This window comes from Nyctereutes procyonoides, unplaced genomic scaffold, assembly GCF_905146905.1.
Source record: "Nyctereutes procyonoides isolate TBG_1078 unplaced genomic scaffold, NYPRO_anot_genome, whole genome shotgun sequence".
Taxonomy (NCBI): Eukaryota; Metazoa; Chordata; class Mammalia; order Carnivora; family Canidae; genus Nyctereutes; species Nyctereutes procyonoides.
The window spans coordinates 48,502,835-48,521,490 of NW_026575140.1; the positions used below are offsets into that span (position 1 = coordinate 48,502,835).

The 18,656-nt window shown below is 37.9% G+C and overlaps 1 pseudogene; it reads left to right on the forward strand.

Moving 5' to 3' along the window:
- The first annotated feature begins 8,845 nt into the window (after positions 1-8,845).
- Positions 8,846-9,574, forward strand: LOC129496891 (juxtaposed with another zinc finger protein 1-like; annotated as a pseudogene).
- Positions 9,575-18,656: the final 9,082 nt, after the last annotated feature.

The following is an 18,656-nucleotide window of genomic DNA, read 5'->3' on the forward strand; positions in this document are numbered from 1 at the left end:
GAGCCACGGGGGGCAGGTCAGCGAGTTGGCGTGAGCTGCCACCTGCATCTTGGCATGGCTTTGTTCTGCTCCCCGTGTAAAAGCACAGCCATTTTCTGAACAAAATGCACCCATGCATGGCCTGGAAGATGAGATGCTGGGGGGGTGGCCACAGAGGGCAAGTGATACGACCTTGTTAATGACAGGCTTCTAAGTACCGTCTGCCCTGCAGGTCAGAGTGCAGAACTCAAAACTTGTACATTAGAGTTTTACCAGGCTCTGGAACACGGGGGTCCCAATGAGTTAGGCCAGCATGCTCTCCTGCTAAGGTCATGTAATGGCAATCCCATCAAATGCATGGAGGAATAAATTAAGACATTGTCACAAAGAAAAGGATTATTTCTTCTTTTTGTTTCAAGTAAACCTCACCCCCAGCGTGGGTCTCGAACTTATGACCTCAAGATCAAGAGCCGCATGCTCTACTGACTGAGCCCACCAAGAGCCCCAGGATTATTTTTTTCCCCAAAAAAATAGTTAAACCTGTGGTTTCTGCCTGTGTTAGCAACTGGAATAAAATAGCAGTTGACATAAAATTAAGATTAGTCACTCACTGTTTGCCATATCGGGGTTTCTTGGTGTTCCAAGACAGCAGCCTGACTCTTGGGGATTTGCCCTGAAGCGGTTCTGGGGCCCAGTTTCTGGCAGCTGCCCTGGGTATCAGATGGTCTCCCACGTATCTCTCTGTACTCATCACCCCAGCAGTGTCCAGGCCCCTTCTGACCCATATCTCAGCCAGACACCCTGTGATGGTTGTGCTCCTGCAGGTGCATGAAAGGAAGATCTATTTTGTTAATTATCGAAAGTAATGCACACTGATGCTAGGATCTACTCAAAGTAGAAGTCTGCACTGTTACCATAGGACATTAACTCTTGTGTAAAACTGTGTGACCTTAAAATAAGCTCTCTCCTTTATATGTTGTGAGCATGGTTTTTCTCTTTGCTTTATGAAACCCTTGAAAGTAACCCAAGTTTTCCTTTTACTTCAAAATGAATAAGCTGGCAGATGTCTACAAGGCTGGTGGAACGGGGAACTCCAAAAGTCTCTTCCTCCATAAAAGCGAATAAACTGGCAAGAACAGAATCCACTTTATTGGACCTCAAGGAAATAATCAAAAGTTTACAGCAACCAAGGATATAGTAAAAACAAAAACAAAAAAACCCAAACAGCAATAATAAAGAAAAATGGCTGAATCTCGACAAGATTGCTTTGCGGCACTTTAACAACTTGGTTCCATTATGTGCTTCCTGGCAGCCTTGAAGACAATAGTCTGCATTCCTGGTACCAGTGGGAGTAGAATATTGTTCTCAAAGGATTACGGTTATTTGTTTGGACCTGCCTACTGGCTCCTTGAAGGACCTGTTCAAAAGGACTTGCCTGTATTTTACGCAACTGAGAACTCTTCCAAGCAGAGGGACAATGGTCAAAAAAGTTTAGAGGCAGATGTATTAGCCACCCTTCTTGGGGCAAACAATGAGACCATTAAAAGCTTGATCGGAGGGTAGGGAATGAGATCCTTCAGGGGGAAAGGGCTTTGAAAAGCTTCCACATCTTCCTTGGATATGATGGGCATGAGAATACACATGCTCAGAAAAGGCTAGAGATTCACATGGGTGGCTTAGTGGTTGAATGTCTGCCTTGGGCTCAGGTCGTGATCCCATGGTCCTGGGATTGAGTCCCACATCAGGCTCCCCGCATGGAGCCTGCTTCTCCCTCTGCTTATGTTTCTGCTTCTCTGTGTCGCTCATGAATAAATAAAATCTTTAAAAAAGACTCAAGAAAACTTTAAGCTCTCAGCTGTCAGACCTTTAGGCTCTGTGCAACCAAGAAATGAAAGCTAAAGCAGACTTCTAATCTGCCCAGTGAGTGTTGAAGGGGAGTTGCGAGAAACAGCCCATCTGCAGACTGGATTATTTTTCCTCCTTCCCTTACATCCTTCCTCTTTTTTTTTTTTTTTTTTTTTTTTTTTTCTTTTCAGGCTTAAGGAAATCTGTGATGACTCACCATTCAGTTGACTGAACAGGGATTTCAGTTCCCCTACACAACGAAAAATACAGACTTTACAAAAACTAGTTCAGAAAGGCCACCAGACAACTACAAGCTGCAATAAACCCCAGGGAAGGAGAATTTGGTTTCCAGACTTCCCACATTATAATATAAAAAATGCCCAATTTCCAACAACAACAACAAAAAAACTCAGATGTGTAAACAAACAGGGTTGGGCCCACACACAGAAAATAATCTTCATTGAAACCATCCTTGAGGGATGTCTGAGTGGCTTAGTGGTTGAGTGTCTGCCTTTGGCTCAAGGCATGATCCCGGGTTCTGGGATCAAATCCTGCATCGGGCTCCCTGCAGGGAACCTGCTTCTCCCTCTGCCTATATCTCTGCTTCTCTCTCTCTGTGTCTCTCATGAATAAATAAATAAAATCTTTTAAAAAAGAAAAAGACTAGAACATTTAAAAACAACTGCATATATAGGGAAAATCTGAAAGTTCCTGCACAAGCCCAGAGGGTGTGCAGGCTCAGAATAGAACTGAAGAGACCCTAAGCTTATCCCTTGGATTGATCCTTGGCATAGGGACAGCCTACAACAACAACAACAAATACTACTACTACTACTACTACTACTACTACTACTACTACTATAAATACTGAAGAAGGGAGAGAAACTGATTTCCAATTACCACATTATTAGATTCAAAGGTCCAGCTTTTAATTAAAAAAAAAAAAAGCATGTAAAGAAACAGGAAAGTATAGTCCATTCAAAGGGTAAAATCAATAGAAGTGTTTTATGAAAAACCTGCTGGTAGATCTACTAGACAGGCTTTAAAGAACTGTCTTAAAGATGCTCAAAAGAACTAAGAAAACAGTTGTGGAGAAAAAAATAATGTATGAACAAAGCAGAGATATCAATAAACACAAAAGCTAAAAAGAAATAAAAACAAATTCTGAAAAGTATAACAAATAAAAAAATTCCCTAGTAGGATTCAGGCAAATTTGAGCAGGCAAAAGAAAGAATCAATGTACTTGAAGATAAGAAAATGGAACTAAGTCTGAGGAACAGAAAGAGGAACAGAAAGAGGAAAGACTGAAGAAAGGGAAACAGAGCCTAAGGACCTGTGCAACTCTATTAAGTGGGTCATCATACATATTGTGGCACACCTTCTTAAAGAAAAGAGAGGGAAAGGATAGAATATTTGATAAGTAGTGGCTGAAAAACATCAACATTTTATGAAAGACATGAATATGAACATGCAAGAAGCTCAATAAACTCCAAGTAAGATGAATTCAGGGACACTCATACCAAGACACATTATAATCAAAATTTAAAAAGTCAGACAAAGAGAGAATCTTGAAAATAGCAAGAGAAGAGATGAGTCACATACAAGGGATTCTCAGTAAGATTATCAGCAGATTTTTTTTAAGGTTTTATTTATTTATTCATGAGAAATAGACACACAGAGGCAGAGACATAGGTAGAGGGAGAAGCAGGCTCCTTGAGGGGAGGCTTATGCAGGACTCAATCCCAGGACCTTGGGCATGACCTGAGCTGAAGGAAGGGCCTCAATTACTGAGCCACCGAGGTGTCCCAAGAGATGGAAATCTTAAGAAAGAACCAAAAAGAAATACTACAAACAAACACTGTAACAAAAAAATAAATGCTTTTGATGGTATAATTAATACTAAACACAGATAAGGAAAGAATCTCCAAACTTGAGGATATATTAGTAGAAACCTCCAAAGATAAAAGTAAAGATAACAAAGATTAGAAAAAAGAAAAAGAATATCCAAGGGCATGGGACAACCACAAAATGTGTAACATGCCTGTAATAATATCAAAAGGGGAAGAAATAGAAATATTCAAAATAATAATAATAATTTCTCCTTAGTGTCAGACACCAAATTATAGATTCAGAAAAGCCAGAAACACTGAGTAGGATAAATACCAAAAAGTACACCTAGGCATACCATTTTCAAACTACAGAAAATCAAAGAGTAAAAAAAAAACTAAAACCAGACGGGAGGGAAACATTTTACCTATAGATGAACAAATATAAGAATGACATCCAGCTTCTCCTTGGAAACTATGCAATCAAGAAGAGAGTGTAGTGACATTGAGAGAGAAAACTAACCAACTTAGAATTCTGTACCCTATGAAAAAATAATAAAGAAGAAATACTTTCTTTGACAAAAATTGAAAGGATATGTTGCCAATATATTGGCCATACAAGAAATGTTTAAGAAGTTCTGTAAAGAGAAGGGAAAAATATAGGTCAGAAACTAGGATTTACATAAACAGAAGAGCATCAAATAAGGAATAAGTGAAGGTAAAATAAAAACTTGTCTTATTTTTAATTGATCTAATAGGGGATCCCTGGGTGGCGCTGTGGTTTGGCGCCTGCCTTTGGCCCAGGGCGCGATCCCGGAGACCCGGGATCGAATCCCACATCGGGCTCCCGGTGCATGGAGCCTGCTTCTCCCTCTGCCTATGTTTCTGCCTCTCTCTCTCTCTCTCTCTCTCTCTCTCTCTGTGTGTGTGTGTGTGTGACTATCATAAATAAATAAAAATAAATAAATAAAAATTGATCTAATAGGTAACTGTTCAAAATGATAATAGCAACAATGTATTTGGTATGTGTATTCTTGCCTATAAATGAAATGAATAACAGCAATGATATAAGAATGGGAAAGAAGAAGTGGGATTATTTTATTATAAGTTAATCACACTATTTGTGACACAGTACACTTTTTAAAAAGATTTTATTTATTTATTCATGAGAGACACACAGAGAAGCAGAGACACACAGGCAGAGGCAGGAGCAGGCTCCCTGAGGGGAGCCCAATGTGGGACTCGAACCCAGGACCTCGGGATCACGATCTGAGCCCAAGGCAGATGCTCAACCACTGAGACACAGGGATGCCCCAACATAGTACACTTTTATATGAAAGTGGACTTGGATTAGTGATAAATGTACAGACATAGTTCACTTCGTTGTGCTGTGCAGATCCTGTGTTTTTTACAAATTGACATTTAGGGCAACCCTGCATCAACACCATATTTTTCCAACAGCATTTGCTCACCTTGTGTCTCTTTGTCACATATTGGTAATTCTCACAATATTTCAAACTTTATTATTATTATATTTGTTATGATCTGTGATCAGTAATGATTATTATAATGATCTGTGATCAGTAATCATTGATTACTCTTGTAGTTGTTTTGGGGCACCACGTACCATGCCCATATAATATGATGAACAAAATAAATGTTGTGTATGTTCTCACTGCTCCACCGACTGGCTGTTTCCCCATTTTTCTCCCTCTCCTCAGACTTCCCTACACAATAATATCCAAATTAGGCCAGTTAACAACCTTACAATAACTTCTAAGTGTTCAAGTGAAAGAAGAGTCTCATGTCTCACTTGAAATAAAAAACTAAATCATTGAGCATCTCAGAAGCTGAGACAAGCTGAACGCTAGGCCTCTTGCACCACATAGCCAAGTTGGGAATGCAAAGGAAAAGTTCTTGAAGCAGAGTGCTACTCAAGCGAACATATGGATGATAAGAAAGTGAAACAGCTTTATTACTGATGTGAAATGTTTAGGGGTCTGGAGAGAAGGCCAAACCAGCCTCAATATTCCCTTAAGCCAAAGTCTAACCCAGAATAAGGCCCTGACTCCCTTCAATTCTGTGAAGGTTGAGAGATGAAGAAGCTACAGGAGAAAAGTCTGAAGCTAGCAGAGGTTGGTTCTGGAAGTTTAAGGAAAGAAGTTGTCTTCATAACATAAATAAAAAGGGTGAAGCAGCAAGAGCTGATGTAGAAGCTACAGCAAGTTCTCCAGAAGATTGAGCTTCATCTTAATGAAGATGGCTACACTTAACAACAGATCTACAATGGAGATGAGACAACTTTCTTTTGGAAGAAGATGCCATCTAGAACTTAGCTGGAGAGGAGCAATCAGTGCCTGGCTTCAAAGCTTCAAAGGTCAGGCTGACTCTTTTGTTGGGGGTTAATGCGGCTGGTGACTTTAACTTGAGTGCAATGCTTTATTACCATTTTGAAAATCTTAGGGTTCTTAAAAAACTATGCTAAATGTACTCTGTCTATGCTCTATCAGTGGAAAAACAAAAACAAATGTGTGACAGCACATCTATTTCCACCATGGTTTCTGAATATTTAAAGTCCACTGGTGAGACCTACTGCTTAAAAAAAGATTTCTTTCAAAAGGACAATGCACCTGGTCACCCAAGAGCTCTGATGGAAATGCACGGTGAGATTAATGCTGTTTTCAGGCCTGCTAACGTAACATCCATTCTGCAATCCATGGATCAAAAACTAATTTTTAACTTCCAAGCCTTCTTATTTAAGAAAATATGTTTCATAAAACTATAGCTGCCATAGATAGTGATTGCTCTGATGGATGTGGGCAAAGTAAATTAAAGACCTTCTGGAAAGGATTCACCATTCTAGATGCCATTAAAGATATTTGTGATTCATGGGAGAGGTCAAAATGTCAACTGTAACAGGAGATTGGAGGAGGTTGATTCCAGCCCTACGGATGACTCTGAGGGGTTCAAGACTTCAGTAGGGGAGGTAACTGCAGATGGGTGGAATTAGCAAGAGAACTAGAATTAGAAGTGGAGCCTGAAGAAGAGACTGAAGTATTACAATTATAATAAAACTTCAACAAATTATGAATTATTTCTTATGCATGAGCAAAGAAAGTGGTTTCTTGAGATGGAATCTGCTCCTGGGGAAGATGCTGTGAAGATTATTGAAATGACAACAAAGGATTTAGAATGTTCCATAAACTTAGTTGATAAAGCAACAGCAGAGTGTGAGAAGATTGACTCTAATTCTGAAAGAAGTTCTACTGTGGGTAAAATGCTATCTAACAGCATCTTGTGCTATAGAGAAATCATTCATAAAAGGAAGAGCCAATCAATGCAGCAAACCTTATTGTTGTTTTATTTTAGGAAATTGCCACAGCCACCCCAGCCTTCAGCAGCCATCAACATTAAGGTAAGATGCTCTGTGAGTAACAAGATTATGACTTCCTGAAAGCTCAGATAATGGTTAGCATTTTTTTTTTTTAGCAATAAAGCATATTTAAGTTAAGATGTGCATTGTTGGGATCCCTGGGTGGCGCAGCGGTTTGGTGCCTGCCTTTGGCCCAGGGCGCGATCCTGGAGACCCGGGATCGAATCCCACATTGGGCTCCCGGTGCATGGAGCCTGCTTCTCCCTCTGCCTGTGTCTCTGCCCCTCTCTCTCTGTGTGTGTGTGTGACTATCATAAATAAATAAAAATTAAAAAAAAAAGATGTGCATTGTTTTAGACATAATACTATTACACACTTAATAGATTACAGGCTAGTGCAAATGTAACATTTTTAAAAAGATTTATTTATTTATTTTAGTGGGGAGGGAGGCAGAGGGTCAGGGAAGAGAGAATCTTTTTTTTTTAAGATTTTATTTATTTAAAAAAAAGATTTTATTTATTTATTCATGAGAGAGAGAGAGAGAGAGAGAGGCAGAGACAGACAGAGGGAGAAGCAGGCTTCCCACAAGGAGCCTGATATGGGACCCGATCCCAGATCCCAGGGTCACGCCCTGAGCTGTAGGCAGATGCTCAACTGCTGAGCCACCCAGGTGTCCTGAGAGACAGTCTTAAGCAGACACCACATTGAGCACAGAGCATGATGTCAGGCTTGATCTCATGATCCTGAGATCACAACCTGAGCTGAAACCAAGAGTTGGTTGCTTAACTGGCTGTGCCACCCAGATGGGGTGTGCCACCCAGATGCCCCCAAACATAACTTATATGCACTGGGAAGCCAAAAAATTCATTTGACTTGCTTTATTACAATATGCACTTTATTTTAGTTGTCTGGAATTGATCTCACAACATCTTCAAGGTCTGCCATACTTACTACTCAGCATTGCTGTGAACCTACACCAAACCCCAACAAATAATCCAATTAAAAATGGGCAGAAGACATGAACAGTTTTCCAAGAAGACATACAGTTGGCCAACAGATACATGAGAAGATGCTCAATATCACTAATCATCAGGGAAATGCAAATCAAAATCACAATGAGATATCACCACACATTGGTCAGAATGGCTAAAATTAAAAACAGAAGAAATACAAATTTTGGCAAGGATGTAGAGCAAAGGAACCTTTGTGCACTGTTGGTGGGAATGCAAGCTGGTGCAACCACAGTGGATAAGAGTATGGAGTTTCCTTGAAAAATTAAGAAAAGAATTACCATATGATCTAGTAATTCCATTACTGAATATTTACCCAAAGGAAATGAAGACACTAATTCAAAAAGATATACGCTCCTCTATGTTTAGTGCAGCATTATTTACCATTTACCATAGCCAAGATATGGAAGCAACCCATGTCCAACGATAGATGAATGGATAAAGAAGATAGAAAAGATTGTGTAGAGAAATTGTGTAGAGAAATGTATATATATGTGTGATAGAAATTGTGTGCATATATATGTGCATTGTGTATATATATACATATATACACACACACACATATATATACACAATAGAATATTAGCCATAAAAAGAAGGAAATCTTGTCATTTGCAACAACATGGTTGGATCTACAGGGTATAATGCTAAGTGAAACAAGTCAGCCAAAGAAAGACAAATGCCATGTGATTTTGCATGTTTGTGGGATTTAAGGAACAAACAAAAGAAACAAATAAAAAAAACCAGACTCTTAAATATAGAGAATAAACTGGTGGATGCCAGAGAGGAGCTGGGTAAGGGATGGGTGAAACATGATGCACACTGTGTAATGTATAAAACTGTTGCATGATTATACTGTACACCTGAAACTAATAGAACTGTATGTTAATTATAACTGTATGTTAATTATACCTAAATTTTAAAAATAAGTCAACAAAAATTGCTGGTGGGAGACAATGCTCGTCAAGCAGTTTCACACAATGTGATACAGATCCAAGCGTTTTAGAACAAGAATTATAGCAGCCAACCTATGTTGCCCTCAGTTATATGAATAGATTCATGACGGTTGTCACTTGCTGAGAGCCAGTCCCTAAAGAAGATTCAACCGAAGCTCTTGATGAGCTTGTCCAGCTCAGTGTCTTGAAGGAATGTGTCCAGTCCACCATGCCACAGCAGGGGAAGCCTTACTCCCCCTATTACTCTGCCCAACATCCCGTCCTCTTCATTCTGCAGCAATGCTCCAACAGGCAGTGAGTACCACTGGGAGGAGGTGGATTATGAGGAATGGGACAGCGATGAGCCTGGACCACAGAGAGTGCCATCAGCTCAGAAGCTATCCTCAGCTCCATGCACAAAAACGGAGAGGAAGAGAAGCCTTTTGTCTGTCTGGTTCCTGGATGTAAAAAGAGATACAAGGTGAATGGTATAAAGTACCATGCTAAGGACCCTGTAGTTACAAGATAACTCGGGACCCTTGGCACCACACAATCAATTTCCATCCACAGATGTCAGCTGAGATTATCAGGAAATTGCAGCAATAATTGCATGCGGTCCTAACTCTGCCAAGAAATCCTCACCCGGCTGTTGCTGATTTTGAAAACAGCCAGCCCCCTGCCTCCCGGAAAGCATTCAGCAACCCTTTATTTATTTTTATTTTTTTTTTCAGCAATCCTTTAAAGAATGAAATGTATGCTTTAAATTTTTTTTTTGAAATTTTGCAATGATGTATCTTTGCAGAGTTAATGATGTTGTACATTTGAACACGTAATCATCATATCCATTTTTCATTACTTTGATATAAGGTGCTAAACAGAAAAAGCTCTAGGCAATTTTCCCTAAAAACAAAATAAAATTGAGGCCATATTGCATATTGTTTAGTTGTGTTGCAGTGATATCAGTTGGGGGGAGAAGGGGCTGGAACTGAGATTTCATTTCCCCCCAAGATTGTGATGTGATTGGTTTTCAACACATCAACTCACTATGTTCAAAACCAAAGCAATACATTCATTATCAAACTTGGTACCATGCCCTACATAATGGAGTTAGTATTGGTGAGCCAAAAGACTTTAGGTAATGGAAATATAAATAAGAATGCTTAACATAATATACTAAAAATATTTTCATGCCTAACTAACATTCATAAAAGATATGTTTTCTGTGTTTATTATTATCTTGCGAATCCTTCGAATCCTTTCCCTGGTTAAAAAACTGAAAGTCTTGCCATCTGATCATCTTAGTGTTATAAATGGCTTTTTTGTACAAGATAGTCTATTCGGTTTACTCATTAATTCGACACACATTCAATGAGTGCCTTCTGGGTGCAAAGGATTCAGTTTATGCCTCATGATATTTGTGGACCAAGATACCAGTTTAGCAAAATGTTTTTCTCTGAAATCTGTTAGGAAACACTTTGAAATACTGAAGTGCAAATTTTGTGTGTGCGAAATTTACCTTTATTCTTCATCTTTAGGTAAAGTTTTAAAGCACTTTGTAGTTCTCTATTGCCAACATATTTAATGTTGTGTGTGTGTTTGTGTGTTGCCAATTCTTTCAACTGCTGCCCTAAGAAGCCCATGGCTTGCAAATAATTAAAATACCAAGCATGTTTCTTTTTTTAAAAAATGTTTCATTTACTTATTCATGAGAGATACAAAGAGAGGCAGAGACACAGGCAGAGGGAGAAGCAGGCTCCATGCAGGGAGCCTGACACGGGACTCCATCCTGGGTCTCCAAGATCACGCTCTGGGCCGAAGGCAGGCACCAAACTGCTGAGCCACCCAGGCGCCCCCCAAGCATGTTTCAAAGAGAATTTTTTGTTAAGACCTCTATTGCCTCTTCTTCATGCTTATTGTATTTTTAGACTTTTTTAAAGGTACTTTCCCCATCACATCATAGAGGGCTGTATTCTCTTTGCAAATAATCTGCTTAGCTTTAGAAATATTTTGCCATAATATGAAATTGAGCCTTACTGACAATTAACTGCTTCTTGCAGCAAGTGGCCAAAGAGTGGCTAATATGACCCATTAGAGTAATCCACGTCTAGGCCATGCTCTAAAGTTTTTCTCACCAACAATACCATCATGACTTGAGTGTTCTTTTCTCCCAAGTGCTAGTCCTTAAACATGAGAGTTTACCGGTTGTCTCATTATGCAATAAAAATTGCTTTGAGATGGCTAACTGCCTACAAAACTGGTGAAAAGTGAACTAGAATTGCCTATAAAATAACTTTCTTCCCATCTTCCCATTTGATGAAAATCTTACAGCTGGGAAGCAGGTGTCCTTCCTCAGTTTTTCAGACAGTTCGAAAGAATGGCAATTCTGGCGGCCAGATGGGTAAGCCTCTATATTCTTAAGTTGTGAATCCCTCATAATGAGGGATTTTAAAAAAATATTTATTTATTAATTTGAGAGAGAGAGTGAGCGCATAAATGGGAAGGGCAAAGGGAGAAGGAGAGAGAGAATCTTAGGCAGACTCCATACTGAGTCACCACAGAGCTGACTTAGGGCTTGATCTCAAAACCCTGAGATCACAACATCAGCTGAAAACAAGAGTCAGAGGCCCAACCAACTGTGCTACCCAGGCACCACCTAATAAGATATTTTAAAGTATTTATAAAGACGTCAGGCTCCCTGCATGGAGCCTGCTTCTCCCTCTGTCTGTGTCTCTGCCTCTCTCTTTCTCTCCTCTCTGTCTATTCTCATGAATAAATAAATAAAATATTAAAAAAATAAAGTATTTATAAAGACTACCCTCTAAAAATTTCCTCAGATCTCTGAAGAGTAGTCTTGGTTCTGAATATACAGTGTACCCTCTATGTTTGAAAGGGTGATTCAGACATGAGAAGCAACTAATTGGTGCATAAGAAGGGCCTGCTTGGCTATTTCATATCTACCTACAATTGACCAAAAAAATTTTTAGGCTAGCAATTTTTATTTAGCTTTGTTCCTTCTAGTGCAAGAAACTGTAGGTTAGATCAGTTCAACAGCAGAACAGTCATAAAATAATCATAATACATGTTAAATTTCAACTATAAAGCAAATTCAATTTTTATTTACTTATTCATTGTGACACTATTACTAAACAGGGAATGATAGGAATATTTTGCTATACCATATGTAGTGAATATATTGTACTGTGTCCATGAAAACTGTGCTTTAAATGATATTTTCTTTTTTTTTCTTTTTTTTTTTTTGATATTTTCATATGTTCTGTTGGGGACAGAGCACATTAAATTTGAAAGCAACAGAAGTTTGTTTTAAAACCGAAGGCAACTTAATGAATCACAATTCCTGCCAAGTAAAGGCTCAGTTGGTTAAGCGGCTGACACTTGATTTTGGCTCAGGTTGTGATGTCAGGGTTGTAAGACTGAGCCCAGCTCTGTGCTGGGTGTAGAGCTTGCATGGGATTCTCTCTCTCCTTCTTCCTCCACCCCCCCCCCTTTTGTTCTCTCTCCCCCCACCAAAAAAAGAAAAAAGAAAAAAAAACAGAAATAAAAGGAAAACTGCTTATAAATGTAAATGAAATCACATTTAAAACAAACTGCCCCTGACACAAAATAAAAAATAATAACAAAAAAGAAAGTTCTAAAACTATATTGCTGTTAACCTAAAAATGCCCTATAAAATTAAAAAAAAAAAACTTCGCAAAAATGTTTAGACTGATTTTTTTTTAAATTTTTAAAAATTTTTTTTATTTATTTATGATAGTCACAGAGAGAGAGAGAGAGAGAGAGAGAGAGAGAGAGAGAGAGGCAGAGACACAGGCAGAAGCGGGCTCCATGCACCAGGAGCCCGACGTGGGATTTGATCCCGGGTCTCCAGGATCGCGCCCTGGGCCAAAGGCAGGCGCCAAACCGCTGTGCCACCCAGGGATCCCCTGTTTAGATTGATTTGATGAAAAAACTGGGTACCTAGGCAAGCTGACTCACAAAATAACCATGACACTAGGATTTTAATTGTAATCCCCAGGGAAACCACTAAAGAAACAGGTAAAAAATACATAACAAAAGGAAGAAGGATATCAAAATGGTAGACTAGAAAATATCTATGCAACAGAAAAGAAGGGACTAGTGGAGAAATTGTGGTTCAAGAAAGATATGACAGGACACCTGGGTGGCTCAGTTGGTTAAGGCATCTGCCTTTGGCTCAGGTCATGATCCCAGTGTCCTTAGATTGAGCCTGCATCAGGCTCCCTGCTCAGCGGGGACTCTGCCTCTCTCTCTGCCCTCTGGCTCTTCCCCTGCTTGTGCTCTCTCACTCTCTCTGTCAAATAAATAAATAAAATCTTAAAAAAAAAAGATATGAAATAGAAGACAAATAGCACATTGGCACAAGTGCTTCCTTATCAATAATTATATTAATGTAAATGGATTAAACTCTGCAATCAAAAGACAGAGAAATTGGGAGACTAGATTTATTTATTTATTTATTTATCTATTTATTTATTTATTTATTTTTAGTTTTTAAAAGATTTTATTTATTTATTCATGAGAGACACATACAGAGAGAGAGGCAGAGACACAGACAGAGGGAGAAGCAGGCTCCATGCGGGGAGCCCGACTTGATCCCTGGTCTCCAGGATCACACCCTGGACTGAAGGCAGGCACTAAACTGCTGAGCCACCCAGGCTGCCCTGGGAGACTAGATTTAAAAAAATCACGATCCATTTATAGCTGTCTACAAGAGAATTGATCTCCAAAGACACAAATAGGTTGAAAATGAAAGGATGGAAAAAGATATTTGATGCAAAGAGTATCCAAAAACAATTGGAATGGCTTATACAAATATCAGGCAAAATAGACTTTAAGGTAAAAATTGCTTCAAGACAAAGGACATTATATGACTATAAAAAGGTCAATCCATTTAGAAGATATAATAATTATAAATATATATGTACACTGACAACAAGGTCCCAATACATTGGAAGAAAAACAGAATTGAAGGGAGAAATGGACAATTCAACAATAATAGCTGGATATTTAAGCACCCACTTTAATAATGGATAGAACAACGAAATAAAAGATCAATAAGAAGAGGATTTGAACAACAGTATAAACCAATTAGACAATGAATATGTACAAGACATACCACCCAACAGCAGTGGACTATACATCCTTCTCAGGTGCACACAGAACATTCTCCAGGACAGATCATATAAGAGATCACAAAACAAGTCTCAATAAGTTTAAAATGACTGAAATCCTACAAAGTATCTTCTCTAACCATAAAAATAAAACAGGAACCAGTAACAGAAGGAAATCCAGAAAATTCATAAATATGTGGAAATTTTAAAAACATTTTAAAAAGAACCCCTGGGTCAATGAAGAAATGAGAAGGTGAATTAGAAAAAAAAATACTTTGAGATAGACAAAAATGAAGACACAATAGCAAAGGTTATATGATTTATGAAAACACTTCAGAAAAAATGTATAGCTGTAAATGGCTATAATAAAAAAAGAAGAAAGGTCTCATATAAATCACTTAATTGAACACCTTAAGAAACTAGAAAAAGAAGAACAACTAAATTTAAAGAGCAGAAGAAGGGGCGCCTGGGTGGCTCAGTCAGTTAAAGAGCAGAAGGATGGAAATAATCTGGTATAAAGTGGAGATAAGCAAAAGAAAAAAGAGAAAAACAGTGGAGAAAATAAATGAAGCCAAAAGTTGATTCTTTGAAAAGGTCAACACAGTGACACCTGGGTGGCTCAGTGGTTGAGTGTCTGCTTTTGGCTCAGGTTGTGATCCCAGGGTCCTGGGATTGAATCCTGCATCAGGTTCCTCACAAGGAGCCTGCTTCTCCCTCTGCCTATATCTCTGCCTCTCTCCATGTGTCTCTCATGAATAAATAAATAACAGCTTTTTTTAAAAAAAGAAAGAAAGAAAAGGTCAACACAAACAACAAACCTCTAGCTGGATTGCCTAAGAAAAAAATCAGCAAAGACTCAAATTACTGAAATCAGAAATGAAAGTGAGAACATTACTACTGATGTTACCAAAGCAAGAAGGATTGGTTATAAGAGAGCACTCAGAGAGTACAACAACAGACTGGATAACCTAGATGAAATGGACAGGTTCTAAAAATACCCAAACTATCAAAACTGACTCAAGAAGAAATAGAAAATTTGAATAGACCTATAATAAGTAAAGAGATTGAATCGGCATCCAAAAAACTCCAACAAAGAGAAGCCCAGTACCAAATGGCTTCACTGGTGAATTCTACAAAACTTTTAAAGGAGAATTAACACAAATACTTCCCAAACTCTTCCAAAAAATTAAAGAGGTGTGTTACGGGTTGAATATTTGTGTCCTTCCAAAATTCATATGTTGAAGCCACGACCCCCAAATATGACTGTTTTTGGAAATAAGACCTTGTGGAGGTCTTATTTAAGCTTAAGAGAAGTCATAATGTTGGGGCCCTGATCCAATTGATTAGTATCCTTATAAAAAGAAACAGAACCTCTCCCTCTCTCTTTCTCTTTCTCTCTCTCCCTTCCATGTGAGGACATAGTGAGAACGTGGCCATTCACAAATCAGAAAGAGAGCTCTTGCCAGGGACAGAACCAGCTGAACATTTTGATTTGGAACTTCTAGGCTCCAGAACTGTGAGAAAATAAATTTCTCTTGTTTCGGCCATCCATTCTATATTTTGTCAGGGCAATCTGAGCTGACAAGCTGAGAAAACTAAGACAAGGAGGGAACACTTCTTAACTCATTCTATGAGGCCAGCATTACCCTGATACCATAGCCAGGCCAAGATTTCACACAAAAAGAAAATGATAGATTAATATCTTTTATTGAATATTAATTGAAAAATTCTCAACAGAATAGTAGCAAACCAAATCTAGTACTTTATTGAAAGGATTATGCACATGACCAAATAGGATTTATTCCAGGATGCAAGTGTAGATCAACATACAAAAATCAATGTCACATACGATATTAATAGAATAAAGAGGAGGGGAGCCTGGGAGTTTCAGTCGGTTGAGCATCTGCCTTTGGCTTGGATCATGATCCCGGGGTCCTGGGATCAAGCCCTGCATTGGGCTCCTTACTTAATATGAAGCCTGCTTTTCCCTCTCCCTCCTCCCTTCCCTCTCACTCATGCTCTCTCTCTAAAATAAATAAATAAAATCTTTAAAAAAATAGAATAATGAGGGAAAGCCCACACATGATCCTTTCAATGGCTGCAGAAAAACATTTGAAACAATCCAACACCCTTTCATGATAAAAATATTCAACAAACTAGGAATAGTAAGGAAGTTTCTCAAGATGAAAAGGGGTATATATGAAAAGCCCACAGTAAGATACTTAATGGTGAAAGGCTGGAGTTTTACCTTAAAATCGAGACCAAGATAAGATGTACTCTCTCAACCACTTCTATTCAACATTGTACTGAAAGTTCTAGGAAGAGAAATCAGGCCAAAAAACAAAATAAAAGTCATACAAGTTGAAAAGGAAGGAGTAAAACTAACTCCATTCACAGATGACCTAATATCATATATAGAAAATCCTTAAAAAAAAAATCCTGAAGAATCCACACCAAAACCCTATTAGCGCTAACAAGTTCAGCAAAGCTGCAGGATATAAGACCAACAACCAACAGTTGTGTTTCTATACACTAGAAATAGTCAAGAGTCTTCTCTGCCTCCCAGCATCTATATGCCTTGTACACTCCTTACATAAGACCCCTGTGGGACTAACCAAGGTTTGAATTGGCTAATCTGGCCCTATGCTGAGAACCCTAAAGCATTCCAGCTGTGGACCTAGCGACTAATGGTGTTAAGGGTCTTTCATGTACCTTTTGGCCATTTGTATATCTAGTTGGGTCTTGTGCCCATTCTAACTGGATTATTTCTTTGTTCTGTTTTGCTTGCTATTTAGTTGTATGAGTTCTTTATATGTTTTGGGTATTAACTTCTTATCAGATAAAGGTTTGCAAATGTTTTTTCCCCATTTTACAGGTTGTTTTTTTAGTTTGTGATTGTTTCTTTTACTGTGAAGAAACCTTTGAGTTTGATGTACTCCCACTTATTTTTTATTTTGTTGCTTATGTTTTAGGTGTCATGTCCAAAAATCATTGCCAAGAGCCATGTCAAGAGGTTTTTTTCCCCTACATTTTCTTCTAGGAGTCTCATGGTTTTGGATCTTATATTTAAGTCTAATCCATTTTAGGTTAATATTTGTGACTGGTGAAAAATAGGAGTCTAGTTATATTCTTTTATATGTGAATGTCCAACTTTCCAACACCATTTATTAAAGAGACTGTCTTTTCCCCATTACATATTCTTGGCTCCCTTGTAAAATATTTACTTGAGTTTATTTCCGGGCTCTTAGTTCTGTTCCATCAATGTATTTGTCTGTTTTTATGCCAGTACCATACTGTTTTGATTACAATGTAATTATAATTATAAATTATAGTATAGTTTGAAATTAGAAGTGTGATGCCTCCCACTTTATTCTTCTTTTTCAGAATTTCTTTGACTATTGGTGTCTTTTGTGCTTCCACATAAATTTTAGGACTGTCTTTTCCTACCTCTTTAAAAGAAAAAATACCATTGGAATCTTGATAGGGATGGCATTGAATCTAGAGATGGCTTTTGGTAGTATTGAGATGCTAGTAATATTAATTCTTTCAATCCATGAACATGGGATATCTTTCATTCATTTGTATCTTCTTCAATTTCTTTCATAAATGTTTTAATTTTCAGAGTAGAGCTCTTTCATCTCATTGGTTAAATTTATTCCTAAGTATTTTATTGTTTTTGATGCTATTGTGGATAAATTTTGTAAAGTTTCTTTTTCAGATAATTCATTGTTAACATAAAGAAATACTACTGTTTTTTATGTTAATTTTGTATCCCGCAACTTTACTGAATTTGTGATTAGATCTAACCCTTTTTTGATGGAGTCTTTAGGATTTTCTATATATAAAATCATATCATTTGCAAATATAGATAATTTTACTTCTTCCTTTCCGATGCTGATTTTTTATTTCTTTTTTTTTTTTTGCCTGACTGCTCTGGCAATTAATTCTAGCACTATGGTGAATTGGATTGGTCAAAGTGAGCGCTGTTGTCTTATTCCTTAGAGGAAAGGCTTTCAAATTTTCATCATTGAATCTGATGTTAACTGTGGGCATATCATGTATGCCCTTTATTATGTTGACAAAGTTCTTGTTATCCTAATTTGTTGAGTTTTTATCATGAATGGAAGCTGAATGTTGTCAAATGCTTTTTCTGCATCCACTGAATGATCATAGGATTTTTTTCCTTTTGTTCTATTAATGTGATGTAGCACATTGATTGATTTGCATATGTTGAACCATCCTTGCATTCCATGTAGAAATCCCAATTGATCATGGTGAATGATCTTTTTAATGTGCTCCTAAATTCCATTTGCAAGTATTTTCTTGAGAATTTTTGTGACTATATTCATTAGTGATGTTGGTCTGTATTTTACTTTTCTGGTAGTGTCTTTTTCTGACTTTGAAATCAGAATGTCGGCCTAATAAAATGAATTTGGGAGTATTTCCTCTTCCTTTTTTGGAAGAGTTTGAGAAGGATTGGTGTTGATTCTTTAAATGTTTGGCAAAATTCAGCAGTAAAGCCATCTATCTGGTGCTGGGTT